Source organism: Triturus cristatus, chromosome 1_2 (genome assembly GCF_964204655.1).
Source record: "Triturus cristatus chromosome 1_2, aTriCri1.1, whole genome shotgun sequence".
Taxonomy (NCBI): Eukaryota; Metazoa; Chordata; class Amphibia; order Caudata; family Salamandridae; genus Triturus; species Triturus cristatus.
Window position 1 is genome coordinate 638,995,308 of NC_140580.1, and position 19,029 is coordinate 639,014,336.

The following is a 19,029-nucleotide window of genomic DNA, read 5'->3' on the forward strand; positions in this document are numbered from 1 at the left end:
TGATTTACCACGTTGGGTATGTACACCACAACAGAAAGTTGGCGATAGTGTCTCTCTAGTTTATAGTTCAACTGCACTTCGCATTAAAAAAAAAACATTTGATCTGGTTTGCTAATAACTCTGGCGCCATTTTATAGGTTGTACAGATCTGTGCAATGGTAAGTTAAGGGGGAATGTTAAAGAGATATATTTGACTTTTTAGCTTCCACATGTAATGTACTTCCATGCTACAACAAGAGACACTGAAAAAACTGTATCAAACTTGGCATAAAAATTAAACTTCACTTAACCTTTTGTGGTTTGATGTAAATCCATTCATTATTTTTTGAGACATGTTTGAAAAAGATGTTGATGGATTTCAAAGGATTGTAATTTAGAACCATTGTGGCATTAATATATTTGGCATAAATCACACGTGCTTTGTCAAGCCACTTTTTGAGCTTTTCTGCATCAATGTCCTTCAGCAAGAACTGTGTCTACCAATCCAAACTTCAACTTTCTACCTAACTCTAAAATAACCCATGTTTGAAATCTTCCACTGCTGCATCCCTCAATTAACCACTTTGGCCTGCTTGTCTAGGTCTTGTAATTGATACAATTTATTGTTCCCTTTGTATGAATGGTAATATAAATAAGACACACCCAGCTTTTGGGAGGAAATAAAAATATTGATTGTGACGTTCAACGTTCTTTTAATTAATATCAATTAATGTGACTCGTTTCTTAAATTGTACATAATTTTGATTGACAAGGGAAGGGCTGTGCCACTTCTGGAGTGCCATGCAGTTGGCACTTGAGCCCCGTCCACGCTCCAGTATATAAGGAGGATCGTTTGAACAGATGACAAACTATCCTCACATCTTTTTCTGAAGAATCGGCTACTATAGTCACCGAAGCAACCATGTCTGGAGTCAAAGGTGGCGGTGGAGGTGGTGGCTATGGAGGTAGAGGACAGTGTGGAGATCAGAAGAATCAAAACCCAGACCCATGCCAGGGCGCGACCATAGACCGTGAGTTCCAATTATGTATTTTCATGTCAAATTCTGTTTTATGGTATGTTATATTAATGCCAACCTCAGCACATTATGGGCTGTTTTAGACATAGTGAGTGAGAAGGAAACATTAATGGTAACTGATCTGTTAGGGTTTGTTGCTCTGCGGTGTTAATTTTCAAATATATATATTCGTAAACAAAGCATTTGTAGAAGACTCAATGTACTTAGTAACAAGAACATTTAATAGGTCATAGACAGTAGAACACTTACATAAGAATATGATGGAAGTGATGGGACATGAATGTGACAACAACGACAGTACTTTACATATACATTTTGCACTAAATAGCCTGACATAATTCATACATGTTAAACCATATCCAACAATGTTCATTCATTAAAACACGATCACCGAGAACTCAGCTCATCGATGTATTATGCTCCATTTGAAAAAGATTCTGGAGCATATCAGCAAGCAGGCAATAAAAAATTATCGCTGCTTTTGCGTCCGATAATTTTATCGCCTTATCAGCAAGGTCACGCTATTGTGTGAAACCTTGCCTTATCGCCATTTCCCTTAACACCCATCAAAGTGGGTGTTCCTCCCCAGGATAACGGGAGAAATGTCACTAAGCGACATTTCTACTATTATCAAGCCTCACGCAAAGCAGCATAGCGACAAGAAAAGTAGCGATAACCTCTGTTATCGGTACTTTCCTTACGCCTGCTTTGAAACTGACTTAGCCATGATATCCTATGGAAGCTGGATATCATGGTTAAGTATGTGAGGCCCTATCAGCAAGCTATCGCCAAAAGTTGTGTGATTTGGCAGCTTGCGCTCTGAATTTTATCGCTTTGGAGATAAGCGTTGCTAATAGCACTCTATCTCCACGATAAAATTCAGAGCTGGCAGGCGATAATTATCCTCACGCTAGGAGCTCTGAGCGATAATTATCGCCGGCCCTTGCTGATATGCCCCCAAGTTGGTTAGAGGAAAAGGCATGCACATCGTAGCTAGTTTCGCTGTTCAAATCCCGGAAGTGCAGCAAGCAGTTGGTATAGAGAAATCGAAAGGCTTCCGTTCCAAAATGATTTCAACATTGTGTGGGGTGGTGAAGAAAGATGAGGTGGGATCCTCTCCTTCTACTTCGAGTCTGTCAGTCAAGAAGGCAAGGTCATAGTCCTTCTTCTTTGTCTATTGCTAAAGCCGTTTTGCCTTGCCCTTGTTTGTTTAGGAAGACCTGATCAATGTTCTTTGTAGGTGCATATATCTTACTTGTCTGCTTTAAGGACTGACAAGTCAACATGCCGAAATGTATGTGATAGCGCCAGCGTGTCATCAACATGAATGCGGCCCGTCCCCTAAGTCTTCCTCCTCTCTGAGAAAAGGCCTGGTTTGAATTTGAGTAGAGTTTGAGGATTGCAGCAAATATTTCAGACTGGACACGTCTGGCAACAATAATCTACAGTTGTTATCATTTTTGTGCCAGAACACAGTTGCATCAGCGGGGATAAGCACTTATTTCACAATCGTGTTCTACAACAGGATTACTCATTTTCCAACGGTTACTCCCTTAAAAAACTGTAATGGTAACGAACAATAATGGGGGCTGCCAGAGTCTCCAACAACAAAGAAGTCCCTTCTTCAAAGTAATTGCAGTTAAGACTAAAAAAACATGTTTAAAGCTCGCTATGCTTCACCAACCACGTAAAAGCCATAGCAGTAGGGTTGTAACTGTATCAATGTGGCAAAGGCAAGGAGGGCATGGGTAGAGCGCACCGGTGGGCGTTGGCCTGATTCGGCGCCAAAAACAGGCGGCAGTGCCCTGGCGTTCACTGAGGGGTGCCGAGCCCATGACAGGTGCCAAGAACAGATTCATTTGAATTAATTGCAGGTGTGTGTTAAATGCGTTTCATCCCAAGGGCAGCACTCTGACACCACTCTCAGGGCATGCCCTGCTATAGTTGCATGAATGTCAGGAAATCAAGCGCAGAATAATTTTGTGCTAATAGTAGTAAGTCTATGCTGATGTATCCAGTCTATATTCTGTCTACGATGTTTATGTTGCAGAATATTTAATAATATTTTGGTAGTACCAACAAAATTAGGGCCAGGTTTGAAGCCTGACGGACAGGTTACTTTGTCACAAAGTGACGGATATCCCGTCTGCCGTGTAACAAGTGCCAATGGTTATAATGCACTTTTAATAATCCGTCACGTTTGTCCTAAAATCAGGACCTCAGAAATCTAACACAGAATAGTTAACTTTTGTGATTCTGGTTGTTTGTTCAACTCCGTTATATTTCTGCTTTTTGAGGCTTCAATCAAAAGCAACAAAACCTACACATTTCGCAAAAGTGCCTCAAATCAATCTAAAAAGAGATGTCATCTCTTTCTTCCTTAACTGTTGAGAACAACCTGTAAAAAGGGCTTGTTATCCTAATATGTAACTATGCTATATCTGTGCTCGTCAATATTTCATTGTATGGGGTCATATAAATAAATTCGGGGTAGGTAAAGGAAGGACCAGGACAAAGGAAACTATGGAACAAGAGATTGGAATAAGGAAGGCACTTGGGGGCATATCAACAAGGGCTTTATCTCTGCTTTTTTGGCTTTAAAAGCCAAAAAAGCAGAGATAAAACTAGCGCCCTATCAACAACAGGGTGCTAACACGCAAATTCGCATGTTAGCACCCTTTTACTCTACACTTCCCCTTGCATCTCTAATGAGATGCAAAGGGGGCGTTCCAGAGTAAAATAATAGGAGAAATGTCGCTAAGCGACATTTCTCCTATTATCAAGGATATCGCTAACCCTGTTAGAGATAAAAAAAAAAGCAGCGCTAACCGCGGTTAACGCTGCTTTTTTACGTCTGGTATTTTTCTGACTTAGCCATGATATCCTATGTAAGGTGGATATCATGGCTAAGAATGTCTATCCCTATCAGCAAGCTATCGGCAAACCTTATGGGATTATCGCTGTATTTCCAGCGATAATCTCAAAATAGGCAGCTTGTGCTCTGAATTTTATCGCTTTGGAGATAAACGTTGCTAATAGAACGCTATCTCCGCAATAAAATTCAGAGTTGGCCGGCGATAATTATCCTCACGCTAAGAGCGCTGAGTGATAATTATCGCCGGCCCTTGCTGATATGACCCTTAATTAAGCCAATCATCTTTCACAAAACGTGTGCTGTTCACCCGAGGAAGTAATTCTCCACTAAGGGGCAGATCTATTTAAAAAGTAGCACAACACAGTGCAGCAACCATATTTACTTTGCTACATTGCACTTGGGGAAAGAGCATCGCAGAGCTATATCTACTACGACATGGAGCTGAAGTTCTCTTTCCCAGCACTGGTGCAGAAGCAGGTTCTGGAGAGGCACACATCCTTTACACCACAGCTCAAATATGTCTGTCTGATGTCTAGCATAGATTGTGTGCTGCAATCCTTCAAGTACAAAATATTATGATCAGACTAACGTTAAGACTTTTCACACATTGGATGTGTGCTGTAGGGTGGAGTTCACGTGCAATTTGAGAAAAGTCAGATTAAATACGTTTCTCTTTGTTAGCGCCTACTTTGATCCGATGGTATTTTTTGGTGCAAAGCCGTTATCACTTTTAGAAGGTAGGGATTTGTATCATAAACATGGGTGGTAACAAGAGAACATCCACGTACCACCCAAAGGACGCCCCTAGACGAAAATAGAGCAAAGCATTGGAAAGCCAATTTTGCGTTACTTTGAGGGATACATTCCACATAAAAAAGTGTTACACTGGAAAATGAATATCAACACCTTGCTCCACTTTACGCCATTTTGCATGACTTTGCAGTGGTGCAAAGTGTTTATTAAAATTGCCCCTAACAATCTGGCTATATGTACCAGGAGGAAGGAATAGTAAAGGTATGGAGGGGGGCAGGAAGTGAAGGAGGAAGTGCAAAGGTGTAAAAGATAGAAAATGGAGTGGGTGAGGAAGTGGAATGAGAGCCTGACAAAGAGTGAAAACATATTCTAGCATTAAGAACATGCAATCGAAGTTTCAAAAGTAACAAATACAAAGACTAAGGACCTGATTAATGGAGCCTGGGGGACTTAAATATTAACACTTGAAACTTTAGGGATCACTGCTAGTTTTAAATGGAAATAACAGTGGAATTGACCCCACAACAAATTCATTAAAACAGTGAATGTCATAACAAGTAAGCATAGTCAGGTTTGTCTCTTTCTAGGCTTTTTAAGAAAACAAAAATCCAGTTGTATTCTTTACATAGTCAGCTCTGAGGCTCTTCCATAAACTGACAGCCATTTATCTGAAAAAATAAAATAATTCATGCCTTTTATCCTTAGGTAACAGGAATGACGAAGACAGGCCATAATAGTAAATAATGATGTTTCAAAATTCCACATACATCTGTAAGAACATATACCTTGCAAATATAGGATTGCGTAAAAAGTAACAATCTATAACACCAGGACCCACTAAGAGAAATGCTGATCTCTATTCACAAACAATTTGCTTGACTTGCTATTGTGGTAGTACTTGCTTACTGCTGGATTTTAAGAGTGAGTCAAGAGTTCTTGAATACAAGAGTACTAGAAGTGTAAGCCTCACCTTATAAATTGGGTCCATTGTCTTTAGATACATCCAGCCTCCCTGATAAGTAGGATCCAGCACCTTCAACTTGTATATCATAGCCTCTGGAGTAATCCAGCGTCTCTGTCGTGACAAATTGCTGTCGGTATTTCATTGTTCATTGCACACTTTTATCATCTGTTTATTCAACAATGATTATTGTTGAGAGTCCTTGATTTTCCATATTTCACAAAATACATGCGTAATATTGCCATATGACTAAATGGCTATTTATATCATGTAGAACTCAAACAATCTAGGTCCCTGACTATTTTACATATCTCCTGAAAAGTCCTCTGAAAAAAATAGACCACTTTAATTGCTTGCAAGTGCTCCGATTTTGTTTCCAATATAAGACTGGGCGCTAGAGGTAAAGTGATTTGTCAGAATCACACATGCAAGTTAAGCTCAGAATTCAAGATTAGAAGTGAGGCGTTAATACTCAAACAGCAACTGAGCCACGTAGTCTCATCTCCTTCCTTAACAAGGCTTGTCATGGTGGTGGATTCTCAAACTACATTTCCAAAATATCATTTACCATCCTGGGTAAATAAGTTAAATTCTTCATGGTTTCTTGTCACACTTCTAATTCTAACAGGTGCTTCGGAGATGCTGGAGCCCACAGTGTTTTACTATGTGTTAGATCAAATGAAATTAACTGGAAATGCTATTTTACATATTCACCCACTCTGAGGTACACATTGCATGATTAGTTCAGCTGAACTTAGGATGCCTTTTTCAGCTACAGCTGTAGTTGTCTCTGAAGTATTACCTATGCGCTAGTCAGATTGTGCCATGTAAAGCAGGAAAGTTGTGACATTAGTATTCGAAGCAACTAAAGTCCTTCACTGAAATACTTGCAGGCTCACAAACATACTTTGATACACAGACTGGATCAGAACAATGCCTTATTCAATTGCAAAGAGATGATCGGCTTTAAAATCAAAAAGTAGTATAAATCTAAGGATATCTGTAGTGGACACATTTTTCTTGATATTTACCTGTGGGCACATCATGAGCAGGAATGTGGAATTCATACCCAAGCATTTCAAGTAGATCATCAAGCTGAATTAAAGCTGATCATATTTTGGTGTGCCTGATTCAGATCCATGATCTATGATCAGTTCATATTTAAATCACAAGCTTTAAGCCATACTAAACAATGTGGAATCATGCCTTTAGCCATTTACATAAACTTACATTCTTACTTTGGACATCACCTGCAAGTTTAAGAATTGGTTTACTAACTTACTCGTTAATAGTAACAGCTAACATGATAAAGTAAATGTATTCAATGTCCAAATGTGTTCAAAGTCCAACGTAAACAGTAGTTCTTTGTGTTGTATCTCCGTATGCATCCAGCAGCCTTGAATATTCCTTAAACCAATCCTGTAGCCAACACGTGTTTCATCGATGTGGTGTATCCACCACCGACTTCTTCAGGGCTCTACTTTTTACCAAAAGGTAATAACGTATTCAGATTTAGGTAGTGTGGAGCACTCTCTGTTCTATGGTAAAACGGAGCTCTTTACGGAACTTATCTATGCACATGTTTGCTGCAACAGAACTTTGATTGGATTAAAAGAGTTTTTGGACACATGCAGTACTAGAGGCAGGATTTACCTAAATTGGAATACGTTATTACCTTTTTGTAAACAGTAGAGTCCTGACAAAGTCAGTGGTGGGTATACCATACTGTAGAAACACGTGTTGGCTACAGGATTGGTTTAAGGAATTGGCAAGACTGCTGGAAGCATATGAACATGCAAAATAAAGAACTACTGTTTGCGTTGGACTTTTGGACATTGCATACACTTACTTCGTGGTGCTCAGGGGATTCTATAAATTAATGACATACATGTGTACTGCTTTCTTCTAGAATGTAAAAGCTTCATATGCACTGTTAGGACTACATTTTATGGTTTTTAAAGAAATGAAACAACACTTCAGAATTACTGCAATCTAATTGTGTTTATTCTGCTTTCTTAATTCTAGCATGCAAACCTGTTTTGGACTGCCTCCCAAGTAAGTGATCTACTGTGGTTACTGTGTTATCACTTGTAATTGAGTAAAACAAACACAGAGGATATTTGTTCTTATGATGGATCCTATCAATTTGCTCCAAGAACAAATCCCTTAAAGAACATTATTTTGCAAGCTCATGTTTGAAATAACTCTTAACTTATGAATTAGAATTTCTAATTTATGCTTTCAAATTGTCTTCACGTTCCCTTCTTACCATAAAGTTCTGTGTCTTCTTTTAGGTTTAATAAGTCACATAAATTCAGGAAAATATGAAAAGCAAGGTTAAAATATTTTACAATATTGATGCCTTTCCTATGTAGAACTCACTGTTAGCTACCTAGATAAAACTATTTGCAACATACATTTGCTTTTAAGGAGTGAAACCACTGGGCATTTTTTTGTTTTTTTACAAAGAGTCAATGCAATTTGGTTTAGCAAATTTTGTGTACCATGCAATGCAAACATCTTCTAAGATCTTGAAACACACCACCCAAAATACTGTGAGAGTAGAGTAGGTCCCTCAGGTTGGAAAACTGGAAAGTCATAGTTCAAAATCTATGTAAAGTAGAAATGAGGGGAAATTATAAGAGAAACTGCATTGCTTAGTCAAACTCCTTCAAGTTGCACGTGTCCACTCTACACTTTATAAGGTAGAGCTTGTATAACTGTCCATGGTAAACAGACAGCGCCCCTCTGCCACATGCCCTTCCCCCTCAATGCAAATATAAGATTACTTTTGTGGCATAAACTAGTTGGGTATGCACCATTGACATGCACATTACCCCCAAAACATTGACTGGCTACTAGATTTTACATGTCTACATATATAGGGAAGATCAGGAAGGCACTCCACTGAGGCATGAGGTTATAATACAATTACACTTCTTCACTTGTTTCTAAATCTGTCTACAGACAGATTTTGCTGTCTGGGAGACCTTACCCATCCTTTTAAATATCTCACATAAGAAGTAGTATACAGTGAGTGGGTTTCCATTAGGTTGTCATGGCTTTAAATTGCTTGAATTGGCTGTCCAGCAAGGCCATGGTAATTTGTGAATTGTTTCAGTGTCCCATTTGTGTTCCTATTGGTACTTGTGCTCAAGTAGCCCTTCTTTTGTTAGACTGCAGATTCCACATGAAACAAAGCTTGTACTTCAGAGTCATTGTGTGTTCTTTGGTGCATTTACTTTACCAAAATGAATTTGAATTGGTGGTTGATGCCTTTTTGTTTAAGAAGCATGTCCTGATTGTATTTATGGCAGACTAAGACTATTCGCTAATCACCTTTGCAAGTTCATTGGTTTTACTTTTCTGTCTTGATAACATATTGATGGATTTACAGCTTTTATATTTATAAAGACATGAATATACATTTTCCTACTGTTGCACCAGAAGTACAGGCCCATTGCGTGTCTGCAATGTAAAATGTTGCTCTTAATTCTGTTTAACATCATCACTCACAACATAACCTCATGTTCTGACACCTCTCTATAACACTCTGCGTTGAGGTTACAGCCTAACTTTGCAAATGCATTCTGTTAAAAAAAGGAGTGGTATTCACAGCTTCCATATTGCTATACTCCACATATGATGTGGTCTCAGAATGGGACATAGAAGGCCTGATCTCACTAATGATTGCACAGTACATTGCAATATTAGATGTTAAATGGAACTCAGTTGTAAATTGAGATGGATTTTGTTAGAGGAAAGAAGTATACAGTATTGGTAAAAAGCAAATAGTGTTAGCAAATATTTGTATGATATTGGGATCAAGATTGGAAAAGCTTAGTGTTGCAGTGATCTTTAAAAACAAAGGAGGTAGGTGAATAGTACAAACCTTGTACCGTCAATGAAGCATCACAGCCACAATTATCCCTGACAGCCCATGGTTAGCTCCTTATTTACTACAGCACAATTTTGTGACTAATGGAAATAGGCAAGTTGGGATTATAATAGCTTCATGCAGAATTTTCGGTGGACGTCAGTCTCAGGATCACACAACCTTTGCCAGATGGATGAAATCAAAGCTTCTCCATGCACTTTTAGGACTTTATTGTTCAACTAAAGGTACCAGAATCCAATTTCAGTAGAATTTAATAACAGTCTGGATGAGATGCAAATAGATATGTTGATTAACAATGCAGATTTCAAAACAGCTTATTGTTAGTTTAACCTATATCCATGCCTATATCATATATATAACGGATCATTGAGAAATATTGAGTTGATTAACAGCTACACTCGTTACTACCAAATTATTATTTCACTACATAAATTAAAAAAGTACTGCGCTGGGCAATTCAATTGCTATAAAATCTTTCTCTCTGTCCTGTCTCTAAAGATTTAAGTGGAGGCATGGAGAGGTCTTCACAGCTGTGTTAAGAAGAAAAAAGAGTGGTCCAGAGTCTCTTTCTGAGAAGAAGTTGAAGGGATAGTCACTAACCATGGCCCACAAAAAGGAGGGGTTGTCCTCAAAAGATAAGCCTGATGCAAGCACTTTTTACAAAACCCTCTCACAGTAGATTGATATCAAGCAATGCTGTGCATCATCTCTGAATGCTGTATTTTGCATTTCGGGCATCACTAAATTGACAATGGTGTGGGGCCTAGAAAGCCAAGAAGGTCAAACATGCATATGCAACACATTGGACAGCTGCTGTTGCTGAATCAAAATAAGCAGGTGCCAAGACTACAGTGTCCTTATCTGCTTTATTAATGTGAAACAACTCATCGATCTAGTGTTGTGCTGTTGGGTAGTATGGTCTCCTGATGAGGGTAACCCGATCATGCTGGAACCTAGTGGCTCCTAATAGGTGGCAGCAAGACAGAAACACTGGCGGGAATTATTGGGAGACTGAAGAAGGGTTATTCCTTCCTGTCTGCAATAAAACAGTAGAGGTCAACCTTTTTGGAATAACTTTAACCCCTTGAGTGCCCATGACGAGATGGTCTCGTCATGGGCCGCGGTTGCGCTGTGCCCATGACGAGACTATCTCGTCATGAACCCCGCCCGCTAATTCAACGCCCGGCACAGGGCGGGGAAAGGGCGGGGCACACAAGGGGTTAATGAATCATCAAATCTTGCATTGCCCTTCCTTAGGATGAAAACATGCAGAAGATAAGCATTCAGGCACAATTGGATTGGGGCAGTGGTTGACAGAGGTAACCAACCCAGATACCAACAAAGCCTGGTGAAAAAGTATGGCAGAGACCAGAAGTGGTCTTTGGTGATTTGCCTAGGTATAATAATGAAAATGTGCATCTTAAAAGAAATTGTCTTTGTGTAAAAACATGTGTGTCTTGAATCATATACTTAACCAACTAAAGGCTTTATGCTTTTACTAATTACACCCAATTGTTTTACCTTATTTTGCTCAATGGTATCCCACCTCTCAGCCCACCGAGGCACAGGACTGAATTGTGCTCTTTTGAGCTGGCCCATGCAATCATGATTACATTAAAGTCTTGCCAAACACAGCTCTGGAAATACAATCACCTCATTGAAGTAGCAATTTGTGTCACCTCATCTAAGGACATGGAATTTATATCTTGGTTAAGAGAACTGTAGAGAAAAAGCATTTGTTCATAACTGAAGAGTATTTAAGTTATAGCGATGACCTGCGTGATCATTCTTTAATTCCATGTCTTTTCTTTTTTCCATTAGATCCATGTGCTCCTGTTGACATTTGTGGGGACCAAGGGAAAGCATCATCTGGTGGAGGCTTTGGTTTGGGTTTTGGTGGAGGTGCAAATGCAGGTGGACAGAAGAAATAAACGTTCCAGGTTCTATTGTCTCATCCAGCCATCAGCCATTGTTCAAGAGATGTTGTTGGAAGTTGGTGGTTCAGATTGGTAGCATTTACTATCCACATGGTTTAATTATTTCTCTATGATTGTGTTTATTTCCTTTTTGGAAAAACTGCATAGTCAATCTTGCAAACCTGAAATGAAGATCAATCTGTAATAAAGCAGCAGTATTCTATTGACTAATGCATGACGTGTTTCTTACTTCTTACACAAAAAGTCAAAATTAAGTCTATGTTGATGAAGCTAGTTCTCTATAATGTCCCCCTTGATTCCTATGGGCCTCATTTACAATTTGGCAGCGTAGGAGCACCATATATTGGATGCGCTCCTTCCTCCAAAACATGCATTTTCCCTGCTCTCTTTAGAGTCAGGGGAAATGGTGTGTTTACACCACTGGAGGTCTGCTTCCTCTACAAGTATAAACCTCTGACCTGGCACACAGTCCACTAGGGGGTCATTAGGTCATACTGCCCTTTTGAGGGCACACTGATATGTTTTTGAGATCATCCTCTAGCAAATGACCCAGAATTCAGTTTTATAAACACCCTGGCAGTAAGGAGTTAGCCAATGTACCAACACAAGACACACTAAGCAATATTTGAGTGAGTTGCATTACAGGAAATGATTAACCCTATGAAATATCACAGAGATAGTTGTTGGACTCCAAACCCTCTTTCATTGAGGAAAAACACATTCAAGAACACTAGCAAACAATGGATAGATTTTCATGATTTATTTTAAAATATAATCCTGTCCTAGTACACACAATATGAATTGTAACTACAATAAAGATGAATGGAATGGTAGCTGAAATATTTATCAAAAGAGTGATCAGCAGAAAATATTCAAACGTATTGACTGAGTAACTTTATAGCAATCCCACCATTATTACTTTACTCACTAAGCTATTCTTAGCATCAAAAGTAAAGCCTAATTTTAGAGACAGTTCACACCCACATGTGTTTGAACAATAGGGTTTTATGTTGAATATAATGGCAGAGTCTGCCATTCTCCTTTTGAGCTGGAGGGTGGGCAAATGGGCTGCAAGGAAAGTCAATGCCTTACAGTCAGCCTTCAGCCAAAGTAGGTGATGCAATTCTGCAGGGCCTGTCTTGTCTGTGCCATGTGTCACCTGGCATGAAGTTCCTCTCTAACCCTTCCCGCCCTCACGCCCTGTGTTTAGCATATATAACATTATGTAGTTGTTGTTCAGTCTTTCAGGATAAACGATTAGTAAAAAGTGGCCCAATGACCTTTTTTTTTAAGTTTGAGTTTGTTTAACAATGAAGAAATAGAAGCAAAATTAAACAGCATGTACAGAAAATATGATACATCTCATATACGTATAAATATGGTAAAGGGAACAATAAGAATCAAAGTAAAATCATTATCAGAAATCATGCTGCGTAAAATTGGAAGTGAAGGAAGGGATCGGAAGGGGAGAGGCAGGAGGAGGGAGAAAAACAGGAAATGAAGAGTATACAATAACTTAATAACATTAAGAGGAAAGTAGCATATGGAAATATTTACTGTAAGCATAAAGAACAATTAAAGAAGAACTATCATATTATGATACAGAAAACAAAGTAAAGGATAATAATGATATGATATTTCAAAAGAAAAAAGACAGCATGGTGAATTTTGGTACTTTCCGAACTTCATCCGAAGTGGTAATAGGTGGAACAATAGCTGATGCAACACAGGTTAAATAGGTAGTCAGAGGGAGCCACAAAAGATCTCTTTTAATATATAAGTATATGGGGGTAAGGTAATTTGTGTCAAGCCGATGAGGAAAACATACAGCGTTCCATCAGGCTCTGAAGGTGAATTTGTCTGCTTGTTTCCAGTTTGAAGTTATTAAATGTAAGGCTACTGCTAATAATACATCTATTAATTTAAAATTAGAAGGGGATTGGGGCCATTGAGGTGATAAAGAACCTAGGAAAATGTTAGAAAGGGAAACAGGTACATCAGTTTTAAATATTTTATTAATTTGATTCCAAACTGAATGCCAAAACTGAGAAATAGTGGGACAGTCAAAAAGCATATGTTTTAAATCAGCAGGTGTATAAGGACAGGATCAACAAGTAGAGGAAGCATTCGGAGAGAAGGATGCCAATATTGCAGGAGTATATAAAAGATGTTGATAAACAAAATAAAGGGTTTGAGAAGTGTTAGAAGCTCTAGATGTTTTGTGAATTTTGAACCCTATTTTATCTCATATGAGGGTCGACCAGCACTGAGATAAGTCCTTTTCCCAAGCCAATTTAGCCTTTGTTTTATTTCTGTCTGAGGAAAGAAATAAGAGTTTATATAAAGGGGAAGCAGAAGGGGAGGAAGTACTAAGAGAAAAATATTCAAACTTCTCATGGGTGGTTTAGGGGCAGATGATAGAGAGAGAAGATACTGAGTAAGAACAGGAAATAAAAGATTATATTGTGATTTACAAGACGACGGCAATGAATATTGTGTTTGAAGGTCAGCGAAAGATAGAGGGATGTCATTAGATAATAGTTGTGAAATCCATAACAACCCTTTATGTCTCCAAGACTTCCAGTAAATGGTGCGATTCTTTAGACGTAATAAGTTATTGTGCCAAATGGGTTGCTGATCTAGAGAAGAAGGAGAAGGATAAGAGGAAGGTAAAAGAGGGATGATAATTTTTCGAGTATGGGAAATAACGGGAGGGCGATAAGATGAGATGTTATTAGTGAAAGCAAGAGACTCTTTAAAAACAAAAGGGGACACTACAAACTTTTCTATGGAAATCCATATGGGGGGATGAGTATCATGCTCAAGGGAGAGCCAGTGGGATGATTGTTTTAAAGAAAAAAGCATAATGATAAAATTTGAAATCAGGGAATTTAAGACCACCATTAGATTTGTCTTTCTTTAAGGAGGATAAAGCTATCCGAGGAGATTTGCCTTTCCAGAGAAATTTTGTTAAGATAGAGTCAATTTAAAAAAAATGAAATCCAGGAATGTGTACAGGGATCATTGATAAAGTATATAGAATCAGGGGAGAAAGCATCATCTTGATGGAATCTAATCGACCCCACCAGAAGAGAAAGAGCGGATGCCAACGTTCAATAGTATCATTTAGATTTTTGGTAACATGGACAAAATTTAGTTTCAATGTGTCTGAAATATTCGTGAACCATAGACCTAAATATTTTATTTTAGAAGGTTGCCAAGAGAAACCAGTATGTATAAAAGAGTGTTTGAGACAAATCACATTGAGAGGTAGAATCTTGCATTTATCTTGATTAAGGCAGCATCCGGAGAGTTGAGAAAAGGTATCAACCTGGTTAAGAAAAGAAGGGAGGGATGTTGTAGGGTTAGAACAGTATAAAAGAAAATCATCTGCATATACAGACATTTTGACCTGGTAGGTATCAAGTTGAGAAACAGTAATCTGAGTCTCTTGTCTAATCTTAGTTAAGAAAGATTCTAATGCTACTACAAATAATAAAGGTGATAAGGGACATCCTTGTCTGACTCCTCTGAAGAGAGGAAAATAATCTGAAATCTTACCATTAATGAAAATAGAAGCTTTGGGGCCAGAATGTAATAAAGAAATAAAAGAAATTAATTTTGGAGGAAACCCTATCCATTTTAAGGCCTGAAACATTAAATCCCATCCAATCCTGTCAAAAGCTTTTTCTGCGTCTAAAGCTATAGCTGCAATAGGATAATCAAGAGAGGAATTTTTGCTAAGAATATTGAAAAAATCTCTGGCGCCATCTGATGATAATCGACCTTTTACAAAACCCGATTGTTCAGGGCCGATTAGATTAGGTAATATAGGATCAATACGGAGAGCAAGAATGTTTGTAAATATTTTATAATCAGTGTTTACTAATGAAATGGGACGATAATTTTTGCAAAGAGAAGAGTTTTTATTGTCTTTAGGAATTAAACATATCATGGCTTCTTGAAATGTTCCACTAGAAGAACCAGTTGTAACAAAAGAGCTAGATAAAGATAAGAGATTAGGGAGTAGAAGGTTAGCGAAATGCGCATAAAATTCAATAGTAAAACCGTCAGGAGGAGTGGGGGATCAACAGATTGAAAATAAGAGGAAAGATCTAATGAACATGGTTGTTGTTCAGGGGTATATACATTTTTGTAAAAGGAGGCTAACTCATTTAAAATATCGCTGTCCTTAAATAATGAAGTACCGGCAGCATTTCGTAAAGAATCTATTTTAGTCCATTCACGTCTTATCTTCAAGCAGTTGGCCAACAATTTCCCCATTTTATTTTGGCCTCCATAATTACGAGAACTACTTTTTAAAAGATAGGAGGAGGCAGCTTCTGTGGATAATTTGTTGAAAGTGAGTTTTGCGTTGATAAGATTTTTTGAAGAAGATTCAGTGTTTGAATGATAATAAGTATTTTCCAAATGCTTAATCTTAGAGAGTAATTGGAAATTTTGAGCTTCAAAGAATTTCTTTTTCTGTGAAACAAAATTTATTATAAAACCTCAGGCTGCGGCCTTAAAAGAATCCCAAACCATTACAAAAGAGGAGTCCGAAGTTGAATTGAGAGAAAAGAACTCAGAGATAAAAGAGCTGAATTGGCTAGAAAAATTAGGATCGGTTAATAAAATATTATTAAAGTGCAATCTACCAGCATGAGGGGTAAAAGGTATCAAGTCAAAATCAACGTAAACTGGAGCATGATTGGATATTAAAATATAACCTATTTCTGAATGAAGAACCTGCTGAGATAGGGATTTACTTAGAAAAAGGTAATCAAGTCGGGATTGTGATTGGTGTGGGGGGAATAGAAACTATATTCTCGAAGGTCTGAATTACAAAGTCTCCAAATATCAATTAAGGATTTGCGACGTATGGTGGAGGTGAATTGTGAGTGCACCTTTGTATTAACAAACTTAACTGAGGAATGTCTATCTAATACAGGATCTAAAATTTTATTACAATCACTGCCAAAAACAATGTAATCATCATCCAATAAAAGAAGTTTATCAGAGATTTGAGTCCAAAAATCTTTATCAACAGTAACTGGACCATAAACATTAAAGAGAACTAAAGGTATCTGATTGATAAGAAGTTTAACTATTACCCAACGTCCCTCTGAATCCGATACTTGATGGGCAACTGAAACCTGAAATTTCTTGTGGAAAAAGATTGAATCTCCATTCTTCTTACCTAGAGCTGGGGAAGAAAATACATTGCCTACCCAACATCTTTTTAGTTTAGAGGCCTCGGAGTCAGTTAAGTGAGTTTCTTGAATTAGAGCAATATCCGTTTTCAATTTAGCTAAATGGGTTTATACCCGTTGTCTTTTATAGGTTTACTTATTCCCTTAACATTCCATGTAGTAACTCTAAATATGACGAATACATTTTGACATGAACATTAACTATGCAAACAGCAAAACCATCAAATTCACTATTAAGAGAAAGAAAAAGAATAAAAAAGTGAAAGAAGAAATATTGTTTTAGGTTAGAGAATAGGGGAGAAGGGGAGATAAGAATGATGTTATGAAGAAGGAAGGGAAACGAAGTTCTGAAGAAAAAAGATAAGGAGAAAGAGAGAACAGAATAAAGAACAAAAAGACAATACAAATCAAACATATGATAATGAAAAAGGATAGCCTAAAGTCATACCTCAAAGAGACAATAAAAGCGGGGTAGGTGAAGCCACACAGGGGAGACAGCACGCCGAGCAGAGGACTCCAGGACCAAGACGGCAATGGGGGACACCCTCCAGGCAGAGCAAGAGGAGACGTATATCGAGGGACCACAAAACCGCACCTGATAAAGAAGAAAAAGAAATTTAATGACAAACATTAATGGAACAATTAAGTCATTCATGGTCGAGGAATGTCCATGGACTCGTCGCTGCAGGTATCCAAGAAGCGCTGAAGAAGTGCAGGGTCCTCATAGTTTGTTGTTTTGTTATTATAAGTCATCTTGAAAAGGCAGGGGTGAAACAACCCATAACGAGCATTTAAATTGCGAAGCGCTGGTCTCATATCCAAGAACTGTTTCCGACGGTCCACTGTCACTTTGGCATAGTCCTGGGTGAAAAAGAGATTAGAACCATTACAAAAAACGTTCCCCTTCTGCCTGGCGGCCTGGAGGACTTTAAGCAGATCGGTATACTCCAGAAAGTACAAAATAACTCCTCTAGATTTCGCTGAAGAAGAAGAAGAGCTAGGGCTCTGTCCCAGACGATAAGCTTTTTGAATTTTCAGTGGTGGGGACCAAGAAGAGTTGGCAGAAAGGATTTGAAAAAGGAGAGAGGATCAGAACCTTCGAGACCTTCAACAAGGCCATAAATGCGTAGGTTGTTACGCCTGTTGCAGTGTTCTAATATTTCCACCTGCTGTTTAAGAAGAGCTATTTCTCTATGCATGGAGGGAACCTGATCGGTGGTTGTTTGGATAGTATCAACTCTCCTGACTAAATCTTCAACCTTTTGCTCTGTATTTGACCAATTATCTTCAAGGCTCTGGAGACAGGTATTGGTTTCCTCCATGTAAGGCTTAAGGGCACAAATTTCTTCGACCAGCAGCTCCATAGAAATTGAAGAGGGAGGAGACGTAGGAGAAGGTGGATCCTGCTTAACTCGTTTGCCTGGCGTTGAGCTGGACGCAGAGGGAATTTCGGAGTTGGATCTAGGAGTGGGAGGAGACAAGCCACTTGTAACAGAAGGTCCAGAGACTATATCCTCCAAATTGTCTTGCAAGACACTAATATGATTATACTCCTCAATAGGTGTGTGGTCAATGGGCTGAGCATCACTGCCGTTAGAGCGGGGTTTTGCCATGGAAAAAATAAAAAATAAAAGAGACCTCCAAAATGAAACTGCAGAAAGCTGTGTTGAAAATATAGCCCAAGTCTTATAGAGGTGTTTAAACGCACATTACTTGTGCTTCTGAGGTGTAAAAGGAGAGTAAATAAATAATTATTGTCCAGACGCTCATTAGCAGAAAGCCAAACTAAGAGGGGAAGAGCACTGAAAAATATGAGGAGGCAGCGCTAGAAATGCGAGCATTTTGTGAAGTACCTCAGGTCGTCAGGCGGCAAGCGGGAGAGACGACCAAAATACAAAATGGCGGCTGCGACTACGCAAATAGCCCCGGCTGGCAAACAAAGTCAAATAAACATCTTCTGGGCTCACCCAGGTCATCCGCAAAAGTCGCGTGTGAAGCAGTAGAGGTTCCAACAAATCTGCGCTGAAAACAGGGTCCCCGACACCAACGTAGAAGCCAGGTGGATGTCCGCTGCTCTACAGTGTCACAGAGCTCTCCAGTCGAGCAGCCATCTCCGACGGCTCCATAGCCACGCCCCCAGCCCAATGCCCTTTTACTCACTTTGATTCTCCAACAGTGTGTTCCTCGAACAACAACAATAAACGAGACACATAATTATCAGCTTTCCATGAAACTTTGCTTACAACTCAATAACTATTCAGTAGAAAAAATCAGTCAGCTCATATTAAATACTATGAATATATATGAGCAGACTTTATTATCACGTTGCAAAGAAAAATGACATAAAACTCGCTTTTTGTATTAATCACACACATT

At 38.6% G+C, this 19,029-nt stretch overlaps 1 long non-coding RNA gene across 1 annotated transcript; it reads left to right on the forward strand.

Annotated features, from left to right (window-relative positions):
- Window positions 1-834: 834 nt before the first annotated feature.
- Window positions 835-11,646, forward strand: LOC146867757 (uncharacterized). The gene is made up of 3 exons (XR_014962179.1): window positions 835-1,010; window positions 7,631-7,660; window positions 11,325-11,646. It is a non-coding gene; the product is annotated as an uncharacterized LOC146867757 (long non-coding RNA).
- Window positions 11,647-19,029: the final 7,383 nt, after the last annotated feature.